This window comes from Mustela nivalis (genome assembly GCF_964662115.1).
Source record: "Mustela nivalis genome assembly, chromosome: 1".
NCBI classification, from domain to species: domain Eukaryota; kingdom Metazoa; phylum Chordata; class Mammalia; order Carnivora; family Mustelidae; genus Mustela; species Mustela nivalis.
Window position 1 is genome coordinate 198,460,272 of NC_139020.1, and position 12,437 is coordinate 198,472,708.

The 12,437-nt window shown below is 41.5% G+C and overlaps 1 protein-coding gene across 13 annotated transcripts in view; it reads left to right on the forward strand.

Annotated features, from left to right (window-relative positions):
- MAP4 (microtubule associated protein 4) overlaps positions 1 to 12,437 on the forward strand; it is a 195,736-nt gene that overhangs the window by 72,031 nt on the left and 111,268 nt on the right. The gene's annotated exons all lie outside the window — the stretch shown is intronic.

The following is a 12,437-nucleotide window of genomic DNA, read 5'->3' on the forward strand; positions in this document are numbered from 1 at the left end:
GATTCTTTTAATGTCAGTAGGATCTATTTTATGCCCCTCTTTCATTATTATATTGGTAATTTGTGTCTCTTTTTTCTTGATGAGTCTGCATAGAGGTTTATCGATTACTGAAGTTTTTAAAGACCCAGCTTTTGGTTTCATAGATTTTTTCCCCCCCTGTTTTTCCATTTTCAATTTCTGCTCATATTTAATATTTCCTTCCTGCTGCCTGCTTTGAGTTGATTTGCTTATTTTCTGGTTTTTATAAGGTGGCAGCTCAGGTCATTGATTTGAAACATTTCTTCTTTTCATAATTGACACAAAATATTATATTAGTTTAAGGCATACAACATAATGACTTCCTATTTTGTGTCTTGTTAGATAACCACCACAATATGTCTAATTAACATTTTCACCACACATAATTACAAATTTTTTAATTTATTTGACACAGATCACAAGTAGGAAGAGAGGCAGGCATAGAGAGAGGGGGAAACAGGCTCCCCGCCAAGCAGAGAGCCCAGTGCAGGGCTCCATCCCAGGACCCTGAGATCAGGACCTGAGCCGAAGGCAGAGACTTAACCCACTGAGCCACCCAAGCACCCCTGAGCCATGGTTATTTTTTTTTAAAAGATTTTATTTATTTTTTTGACATAGAGAGAGATCACAAGTAGAGAGGCAGGCAGAGAGAGAGAGGAGGAGGCAGGCTCCCTGCTGAGCAGAGAGCCCGATTGGGGCTTGATCCTAGGACCCCGAGATCACGACCCGAGCTGAAGGCAGAGGCTTTAACCCACTGAGCCACCCAGGCGCCCCATGAGTCATGGTTATTAAGAAATGTTAGTTTCTCAATATTTGGAGATTTTCCAGATATCTTTCTATAATTGATTTTTAGTTTAATTCTTTTGTGGTCAGAAGACATCCTTTGAAATTTCAGTTCATTTTAGCTTGTCATGTTTTGTTTTATGGTCTAGAATACAGCCTGTCATGGGCAGTGTTTTTTTTTTTTTTTAAAGATTTTATTTTATTTATTTGACAGAGATCACAGGTAGGCAGAGAGGCTGGCAGAGAGGGGGAAGCAGACTCCCTACTGAGCAGAGAGCCCAATGTGGGGCTCCATCCCAGGACCCTGAGATCATGACCTGAGCCAAAGGCAGAGGTTTAACCCACTGAGCCACCCAGGCGCCCCCATGGGCAAGTGTTTTGTGCGTATTGGAAGTAACATGACGGTGTTTACAAGTAGATATAAAGTCGACTTTATATCTACTTGTAATGGTTTCTCAGAGGGAGAGACACTGAAGTCTCCACAGAATTTTGTGGATTTGTTTTTTTCTCTTCTCTATTCTGCCAGTTTTAATTTCCTCTATTTTGAAGATAATGTTCTCAGGTGCACAGAGTAGTGTAGTTGACATAGAGGGTCATAATAGTTTCAGGTGTATGATACAGTGATTCAGCAATTCCATGTATTACTCAGTGCCCATCAGGGTAAGTGTACTCTTAATCCCCTTCACCCATGATTGTTATCTCTTCATGAATCGACCCTGTTACTGTTATGTTGTAGCTCAGTATTGTTTGCTCTGAAGTCTCGTTTTCGTCCTATTAATACAGCTGCTGGAGCTTCTTTTGTTTAGTGTTGACATGGTGTATCTGTCCATATCCTTTTACTTTCAGTGTATTTCTTGATTAGTATTTAATAAAGTGGGTTTCTTGTAGACACAATATAGATGGGTCTTGCTTTTCTGACCAGTCCAAAGACCTCTCTTTTCACTGGTATTTTAGACTATAATTAATGTGATTATTCATATGATTGGATTTATTTATTTATTTTTAAAGATTTTATTTATTTATTTGACAGACAGAGATCACAAGTAGGCAGCGAGGCAGGCAGAGAGAGAGGAAGGGAAGCAGGCTCCCTGCTGAGCGGAGAGCCCGATGCGGGGCTTGATCCCATGAACCTGGGATCATGACCTGAGCCGAAGGCAGAGGCCTTAACCCTCTGAGCCACCCAGGCGCCCCCATATGATTGGATTTAAATCTGTCATTTTGCTAGTTGCTTTCTATTTCTTCCATCTCTTCTTTATTGTCTTTCTTTCTCTATCTGCTTTTTGATTAATTCAGTATTTTTATGTTTTTGTTTTTAACTTCAGTATTGGCTTATTATGTATATTTCTTTAAAAATTTGTTTTATAGAGGGTGCCTGGGTGGCTCAGTGGGTTAAAGCCTCTGCCTTTGGCTCAGGTCATGATCTCAGGGTCCTGGGATCGAGCCCCGCATCGGGCTCTCTTCTCAGCAGGGAGCCTGCTTCCTCCTCTCTCTCTCTGCCTGCTTCTCTGCCTACTTGTAATCTCTGTCAAATAAATAAATAAAATCTTAAAAAAAAAATAAAATTTGTTTTACATTTGGGACACCTGGGTGGCTTAGTCAGTTGGGCGTCTGACTCTTGGTTTCTACTTGGGTCTTGATCTCAGGGTCCTGGGATCAGGCCAGCATGGGGCTCCGCACTTGGCATGGAGTTTGCTTGGGATTCTCTCCCTCCCCGACTCCCTCCCTTTTTGCCCATTCTCTTGCTCCCCTTGCTCTCTCTCTCTAAAAAAATGAATAAAATCTTTAAATTAAAATTATTTTATATTTGACTTTTTGTTCACAGTGTGTATCATTTATTTTTTCCACTTTGCCTTCCAGTAATATTGTACAACTTCATGTATAGTGTAAGAGTCCATGCAAAACAGTAAATGTCCAATTCCTCTTATTTTTTGTCTTACTGTCATATACCTAATTTTATATATGTTAGTTACCTACATTGTTATCTTTTCATTTTAGATTATCAGTTACGTTTTAGTTTAAAAATTTGGGAAATAATGTCTTACAGTCACTCTAATTTTTACCATCTTGGGCACTCTTTATTTCTTTGTGTAGACTGAGATTTCTGTCTAGTACCATATTCCTAATGTCTGAAAGAATTCTTTTAACATTTCTTTTTTCTTTTTTTAAGATTTAATTTATTTGTGAGAGAGAGAGAGAGTGAGAGAGCAAGCACAGGCAAGCAGAATGGCAGGCAGAGGCAGAGGGAGAAGCAGCCTTCCCCACCAAGCGAGGAGCCCAATGTGGGACTCTATCCCAAGATGCCGAGATCATGACCTGAGCCAAAGGCAGACGCTTAACCAACTGAGCCACCCAGGCGTCCCTCTTCTAACATTTCTTATAACACAGGTGTTTTAGCAGTGAATTATTTCAGCTTTGGTTTATGAAAAACTAGCATTCAGTTTTGAAAGATACCTTTCCAAGGTGTATATATATTCTTTGTGACTTTTTTCTTTCATTTAGGAAAGTTAGTGTTCCCACGTGGATAGTTTATGATGAGAAGTCTGTTAAAATCTTTTTTTTTTTTTTAAGATTTTATTTAATAATTTGAGAGAGAGAACATGAGAAGGATGAGGGGCAAAAGGATAAGCAGATTCTCCCCTGAGCAGGGAGTCCAACATGGGGCTTAGTCCCAGGACCCCAGGATCATGAACTAAGCCAAAGGCAGACGCTCAACTGGCTGAGCCACCAAGTTCCCCCAGTCTGTTGTAATCTTGATCTTTGTTCCTTTTCCTCCCTCTGGCTGCCTTCAGAATTTTATCTTTATCTTAGGTTTTTGGCAGTTGGAATATGGAATATGGTATGTTTAGGTAGAATCTTGGTATTTGTCCTGCTTGGGGCTCTCTGAGCTTGATCTGTGCTTTGATGTGGTTTGTGAAGTTTGGAAATTTTTGGATTGTTATCTTTTAAAGTATTTCTTTGCCTTATTCTTTCTCTTTCCTTCTGGGATTCCATGACAGTTTCATTAGATTTTTGGGTATTGCCTCATAGCTCTTGGATGCTCTTTTCTTTTTTTTTCTTCCTCCTCCTTTGTTCTCTCTGTTTCGTTTGGGTTCTTTCTTTTGACCTGTTTTCAAGTTCTCTGATTTTTCTTACCCCCTGGTTCTGTTGAATCTAATGTGGAGCCCTCAGTGGCTCTTGAGTATCTTTTCTGGTTTTAATCTCTAGCATATCTGTTTGACTCTTTCTTAGTTTCTTCCGTTTCTCTGCTAAAGTTCCCCATCTGTTCATGCATATTTTGATCTTTTCCACTATAGACTTTAACAGTATTCATAATTACTTTATAAAACTTGTCTGCTACATTTGAATATCTGGGTTATTTTCTCAGTTTGATTGTTTTGTCTCTTGATAGTGGGCTTTTTTATTTTTGTTTTTTGGCACTTTTTATGTGTCTCTTAATTTTTGAGTGAATGCTGGACTTCACATGTAAAACAGTAGTGACTGAGATAAAATATTTATGCCTGGAAGTGGGCATGTCTTTTTTTTTCCCCTACTAGATAGTTAATATCAAGGGTTGAGTCCATTTAGGCTAGGGCTGAGTTAGGTTTGAGTTTTGTTGTTACTGTGATTGTCCTTAGTGCAGTACTGGCTTCGGATTCCTCTCTTTTTTGTGCTTAGAGTGGGGAGTGTGGTACTGAAAAGTTTCTCTGAATGTTCTTGTGCCACTCTTAGCTTTTGGTCTCCCTGTACACCTGTGCCCTTGAAGGGTGTTTCTCCACGTGCTAGCCCCTCCCTTATCAAGAAGTGCTAGCCTGGGAAGTTTTGTTATCTGTGGTTTTTGGTCCTGGTTTAGGCTTAATCCTGTGCATGGTTGGAGTCTGTCTCAGTAATACCCCTCTTATAATAGGAGGGTCTTCTAATGGTGTCCTGCAGGATCCTGGGTTGGATTTACCGCTCCTCCCCTAGGATAAGAGGATATTTTCTTAACTCTTTCTCCAGCTGCAGTGGGTGTTTCCCCAGGCCCTGGGGCTGATGGTTTGACACCCCTTCCCCTGGCAGCTCAGCTTTTATTTGTATAGGGTAGAAGGGCTGCACACCTTTCCTCTAGTGGTGGCTCTCTCCCAAGTCTGCAAAAGGAGACTTTCCCACTCTGCTTGTGGTCTTGTGAGCATCTGGAAAATCTTTGCAGTGAGTATGAATTCCCCTTGTGTCTGTGGATGCCAGGCACCCTATACTCTCATGCAACCCTTCACTTAGCTTTTAGCCTATCATTAAACTTTTTAGTTGAATTCTCCTTCCTGCTGGTGTTACACCCGTGTCTCTCCCTCACATGCTCTGACGCAGGACAGCCAGTGCTTACCTCCCTATCTCCTGGAGGGTGTGTCTTGCTTTGGATTTCGTTTTCTGTTTTCCTTTAGCAATGCTTCCACCACCTGGGACTCAGCTTCAGTGGGTGAGGATAATGATGTGGCAGCAAATTTTCTTATGCTTCATCTTGGGTGACTTGACCTGTGTACCATTAACTTAACCCCAGAGGAGGAAAGTGTTTTTAGAAACTATTTTGCTTATAAGGAATACTAAATTTCTCTCAATATTTTTAGTATGTGAACAACCTATAATTAAATACTATAATTAAAAGTTCCTTAACTCAGGGAGATTACTCTTGAATTGGTAACAGTGGTTACTCCAGGAAGTAGCAGCTGGCTGGAGTGTAGGGGTGAGAGGGAGCCTTATTTTTACTATATATCCCTTTGGATCAGTTGGGTTTTGTACACATGCATTTACTAATTGACCTGTTCAAAAAGAACAATATAAAATTTATAATTAGACTAGAACTAAATTTTAAGTTTCTGATTTTTTTCATACAACCTTGTTTGTGGGTTTAAAAATAAGTGGGGGAGGGGCGCCTGGGTGGCTCAGTGGGTTAAGCCCCTGCCTTCGGCTCAGGTCATGATCTCAGGGTCCTGGGATCCAGCCCCGCATCGGGCTCTCTGCTCAGCAGGGAGCCTGCTTCCCTCTCTCTCTCTCTCTGCCTGCCTCTCCATCTACTTGCGATTTCTCTCTGTCAAATAAATAATAAATAAAATCTTAAAAAAAAAAAATAAGTGGGGGAAAGAGAGGCGGCTGGAGACATTGAAGAAGAAAGGAAAAGGATTTCTTTGGTCTTGCAGAGATCTGGGGCAGTGGGTGAGCTCTCAGTGAATGGGGGCTTCCCTACTGTGAGTCTGATTTTTATAGATTATCAGACTGATGGGTTTTGCCCAAATGATACGTTTCATGTTTGTGTTTTGCTTGGAGAATATTCTAAATAAGGTGTTTTTTCTTCTGAATACTTCTTCAGAAGTGATGGAAGGACCCTAGACTTCATTATTTTCATGTTTTACTGTATGTCCAGCTTTAAGTTTGATTTTGTTACTGGATGAGATTCAGTAAATTATTAGTGGAGCTCTGGATGTGATTTTGCAGCAGGCTCACGCAGGCCGGCCAGTGGAAATGGATCAACCACTTCCCTGCATCTAGCATGGAAAGGGCAGTTGTATGGGTTACATGTAACTGAACTCTTAGAATAGTGGTATTTCTCTTTGAATTCTCACATGCCCACCCTAATTGCCCTCAACTTAAAAATGAGGGGTAGACAAGCAGGCTGCCTTTAGGACACTTAACACAGAGTAGGAAAAGTTGCTCCCTACTTTTCCTGTACAATTCCTGCTCCAGACCTGGAAATAGTGATTTCTCAAAGCCTTGTTGCTACTGGGTTTGTCATTGTTTTTAGGCCTTTTTTGTCGGTATGCTATACTCTTTTCCATTTTACACCCCCCCCTTTTTAAAGATTTTATTTATTTATTTGTCAGAGAGAGAGCGAGCGAGAGCAAGCACAGGCAGACAGAGTGGCAGGCAGAGTCAGAGGGAGAAGCAGGCTCCCTGCGGAGAAAGGAGCCCGATATGGGACTCGATCCCAGGATGCTGGGAGCATGACCTGAGCCGAAGGCAGCTGCCCAACCAACTGAGCCACCCAGGCGTCCCCATTTTACCCTTTTTTGTTTCCATTAGTATTTTTATCTTATTGTCCCCATAAAACATCTAAATAGCCAAATACCTGGAAATAAAACTGGTGTCATACTACTCGAAATGCCTGTCACCTTGGGAAACAGTTCTCAAAATACTTTTTCGTATGTATGTATTGATTTTTTTTTCTTCTTCGGAAATGTTATCTACCTAATCATTGTTCATGGTTAGCTCTATATGACTTTATTTTCTAGTCCATGGAGACAAAAGACAGCTTTCTTTTATACGTAAATAACAAACAATAATACTTTTGTGACTTCTGTTCATTCGGAACATTGTCATAGATATTTGAATGAGCATCTAGCATTTTGTTGATGCTTAGACACAAATAGTTGGGCAAATCTGTGACCAAGTCACTTAATTTTTCTGAACTCTGTGCTTAGATAGTTCTCCTTGTGGGAGTGGGAGAATACCCTCTCCCTAGCATTCCAGGATGTTCACAGCTAATAACTTGTTTCTGTAAAATGTATTAACATAGGACAGTGGTTCTCCCAGTGTGGTCCTTGGACCAGCAGGATCCTTTCACTTGGGCCCACATGGACTCAGAAACTCTGGGTATGGAGCTCAGAAGTCTCTGTTTTAACAAGCTCTTGCAGGTGACTTTGATGCACCCGAGATGAGAAACATTGATCCAGGAGAAAGGGCTGAAATAAGTGCTAGAAAGGTTGATAACTAGATACTGCAGGTTCCTCTTGCTCAGCTGCTGCACTTTCTATCACAGATCATCGCAGCCAACTTTATTGGCCACCAGAGGGCAGTGTTGGAACAGGCCTGACTTCTGCAGTGGAAGGTGCCCTTGCACTGAGATCATGCTGAATTCCCCCCCATTTTGCCCAATGGGGCAAATGACTCACTGTGGCTGTTTTCCTCACAGCATACATGCCCTTTCAGCTTCTTGCTACTGACCTCTGCCAGACTGGTTTGCTAGCTCTGGGACTCGGAAATCACCTGTGAAAGAAGAGATTAAACAAAACAGTGAATTCTAATATTTTTATCTCTCAGAGCATGATTAGTTGTGGTTTTTTCCAGTGCTATAGGTGTTTAGCTGAGAAAGTTTTTCATTTCATGAAATGGGCGTCCCTCTAGGGGAATTAGAGAAAGAAGGGAATATAGTATCTTTTGAATTAGGACTTACCCAGTAATGTACCATGGGCCTCTTTCCTACTTTACAGCCTAATTATTGGGGCCCCTGGGTGGTGCAGTCGGTTGAGCATTTGACTTTTGGTTTCCGCTCAGGTCATGATGTCAGGGTGGTGAGCCTGGGTTCCGTGTTAAGCACAGTCTGCTCGAGACTGTATCTCCCTCTGCCTGTCCTGCTCTTTTTTCTCTCTCTCTCTCAAATAAATAAATCTTAAAAAAAAAAAAAAAAGAACTTAAAAATAAAACCTGTTGTTTTTATGTTATAATGTTTTATTTGTTTTGGATTTTTTGTTTTAATTCTCTCCTGGTTTGGCTTTTATTTTATTCTGGCAAGTTGCTTATTTCTTAGACTCATAATTATTACTTAGTCTAGTAATTTCACTTAAGCTAGATTTTTTTATAGAAGGCAAAAGTAAATCAATTTCATTATTCTCTCGAGTTTACTTTAAAATTTTTTTTTTTTTTTTTTTTTTTTACAGAGATCACAAGTAGGCAAAGAGGCAGGCAGAGAAAGAGAGAGAGAGAGCGTGCGAGAGAGGAGGAAGCAGGCGCACCGCTGAGCAGAGAGCCTGATGTGGGGCTCAATCCCAGGACCCCGGGATCATGATCTGAGCCGTAGGCAAAGGCTTTAACACACTGAGCCACCCAGGCACCCGCAAAGTTTACTTCAAAGTTTAGTGATCAGTCTCCAGTTAAACTGTAGTTGGTCTGCAGATTGATCAGTCTCGAGCTGATGTATCTGTAGTTAATAACAACAAGAGTAAGAAGAGTTGTTAACGTTTTCTTAACACTATGATTGGCACGGTACTGCCTGCAGTATTATTAGTCCTCATGATAACCATGGGCGGTAGATATTATCCCATTTTCCAGGAGAGCCTGTTAAGGATTAGAAAGCACAAGGGAGTTGCATTTGATCATTTGGTTAATAGTGACAGACCACAACTGTACCCAGGTCTCTCGATTTTATTTTTTATTTATTTATTTTTAAAGATTTTATTTATTTATTTGACAGAGACAGAGATCACATGTAGGCAGAGAGGCAGGCAGAGAGAGAGAGAGGAGGAAGCACGCTCCCTGCTGAGCAGAGAACCCGATGCAGAGCTCTATCTCAGGACCCTGGGATCATGATCTGAGCTGAATGAGGGCAGAGGCTTTAACCCACTGAGCCACCCAGGCGCCCGAAGATTTTTATTTATTTATTTGACAGAGAAAGAAATTCCAAGTAGGCAGAGAGGCAGGCAGAGGACTTAGAGAGAGAGAGGGAAGTAGGCTCCCTGCTGAGCAGAGAGCCTGATGTGGAGTTCGATCCCAGGACCCTGAGATCATGACCTGCGCCGAAGGCAGAGGCTTAACTCTGAGCCACCCAGGCGCCCCCTTTTTTTTTATTTTAAAGATTTTGTTTGTTTATTTATTTGACAGACAGAGAGAGAGAGATCACAATAGGCAGAGAGGCAGGCAGAGAGGGAAGGGGAATTATTTTAAAGATTTTATTTATTTGACAGAGAGAGAGAGAGAGAGAGATCACAAGTAGGCAGAGAGGCAGGCAGAGAGGGAAGGGGAAGCAGGCCCTCTGCTGAGCAGGGAGCCCAGTGCGGGGCTGGATCCCAGGACCCTGGGATCATGACTTGAGCCAAAGCAGAGGCTTACTTAACCCACTGAGCCACCCAGGGGCCCCGTTGTCTCCTGATTTTAAACCGGGCGTTCTTTTGTGAAATTATGTTCGTGGATGCATACTTTCTGCTTAATTTAATGTCTTACAGATTCTATTTTTCTAAAGATTCACTTATTTAACTCAAGGCAAAATTATTAGACATGCAAGTACTATCTTTAGGAAATGGAAATGAGAGCATTATTTCATTCGTATAAAGAACTTGAACTCTGAACCTGAGCACTCTGCTACAAATTCATATGAATTTGTAGTTTTCCACTTTTTTACACAACTCTCACATCTTCTTTCTGTTCCAGCACTTGCTCTCCTGTTTATAATCTCAGCCAGTGACTTTTACAATAATCAATAGACTCAGTCAGAAGAGAACTTCTGCACCATCCCCCTGCTGCGTGTCCCCTGCTGCATTTCCTCCTAACCCGCTGTCCCCTTGCCCTTTACTCTGCTCTTGCTCTTGTTCAGGTGAGCTGTCCTCTCACTCCGGGAGCTGCTACAGTGGTCGTCTCTTCTGTCTCCTGCATCAGCAGTTCCTCTATTTCATCTGGGTCATTCAGCAGCATCAAACATACCATGATTTTTCCCTTCAGTAAGAAAATCAGATCTCAACCAGCTGCCCATCTCATTTACTTCTTTTTTTTCTTCCTCCTTTGAAAAAGATGGATCTGCTACATGTCTGGTTCTGTCTCAAGCCCCCTCCTGTCCTGCAGTAGCCCAAGCCATACCATCCTGACTTCTGCTTTGCATGGCTACAGATGAGTCCTGGATGGCTGCAGGGGTTTTAGCATGAGCAGCTGAAAGGAAGGAATGGCCATCATTTGGGATTGGGAAGGCTCCAGATAGAGTAGATTTTGAGGGTAATGTAAGAAATTCAGGGAATTTTGGGAATTACCAAGTGTGAGTTGCTTGACAGCAGAGAAGATACTGGAGGGGAGAAGAGTAGTAGGCAGTTAGATAAAGAGTCTGGAGTTCAGAGGAGAGTTCTGGGCTGGAGATATCAATCTGGAGGTTGATGGTATTTAAAGCTTTGGCTAGAGGTGGTAGTTGTAAAGCTGTCATTTTCAGAATGTTTTACTTTTGCCACATAAAAATAAGCTATACCACTCTGTTCAGTGTATCCAAATGCTTCTAAATATATAGCATTTTGATTCTCCTCATCATCTATTTTAAAAAATGCATGAGCAAGCTGTTCTTTATCATTGGAAATGTAAATCCTTCTTTTGATTCCTTGAACTCTTACTTCTCCTCTGTGTCTATCGTAGACTTTTATCTTAGTATAATACATTTTTATACTGACAGGTCTTTCTTGATTGTTACTGTTTTTTTAAATTAAGATTTTTATTTATTTATTTGTTTGACAGTGAGACACACACACACACAGCAAGAGGGGGAACACAGGCAGGGGGAGTGGAAGAGGGAGAAACAGGCTTCCACCAAGCAGGGAGCCTGATGTGGGGCTAGATACCAGGACCTTGGGATCATGACTGACCTAAAGGCAGACGCTTAACAACTGAGCCACCCAGATGCCCGTTACTGTGTTTTTGTAACAAAATATGTATATAAGCTTAAATTTTAATTTTAAAAAGTTGCTATAACCATAAGGCCTTAGGTATTTACTTGGTCCTGAAGATGACTTATGATTACAGTTACTAGTAGCACCCAGTTGGTCACATATATTATAATTTTTGGTAAATCGTAACTAACCATAAAAGTTGAATTTGATTGGAAATGTTTTTCTTAATGATGGGGACTAATATTTTTCTCAGATCATGAATCTGTAGAACATTATTTTTTGCTAGGGTGAGAGAGAATTTAATAATTTCTATTCCTTTTTTGTTTTTTCTTCCAAGATTGATTGATTTTAGAAAGTGTGCATGCAAACAGGGAAGGGGGCAGAAGGTGACAGAGAATCTCAAGCAGACTCTCTGAGCATGGAGCCTGATATGGGGTTCAAACCCATGACTGAGATCATGACCTAAGCTGAAATCAAGAGTCAGATGCTCAACCAGTTGAGCCACCCAGGCACTCCTCTTGCTATTGTTTTGTTTTGTTTTTTAAAGATTTTATTTATTTGACAGAGAGAGACAGAGTGAGAGAAGGAACACAAGCAGGGGGAGTGGGAAAGAGAGAAGCAGGCTTCCCGCTGAGCAGGGCGCTGGATGTGGGGCTAGAAGCCAGAACCCTGGGATCATGACCTGAGCCAAAGGCAGACACTTAACCACTGAGCCACCCAGGCGCCTTCCTCTTTCTATTGTTTTAATAGACATAATAGCCAGAAAATTTTATTCACATAGCTAAGTATGTGGGAATGGAAGTCGTCTTATGGCAATATCCTCCATTCTTTGAGTTAAATGTTAAGAATTCCGTAAGTCAGGGGTGTCTGGGTGTCTCACTTGTTAAGCGTCTGCCTTCAGCTCAGGTCCTGATCTCAGGGTCCTGGGATTGAGCCCTGTATCAGACTCTCTGCTTGGCAGGAGGCCTGCTGCTGCTTCTCCTACTCCCCCTGTTTGTGTTCCCTCTCTCGCTATGTCTCTCTCTGTCAAATAAAATCTTAAAAAAAAAAAAAAGAATTCTATAAGTCAGTATAGAGAGGCACCTGGGTGGTTCAATGGGTTAAAGCCTCTGCTTTAACCAGGGTCCTGGGATCGAACCCTGCATCAGGCTCTCTGCTCAGCAGGGAGCCTGCTCCCCCCTCTCTCTCTGCCTGCCTCTCTGCCTGCTTGGAATCTCTTGTCTGTCAAATAATAAAATAAAAAATCTTAAAAAAAATTATTTTTGGTGTCCTATCAGA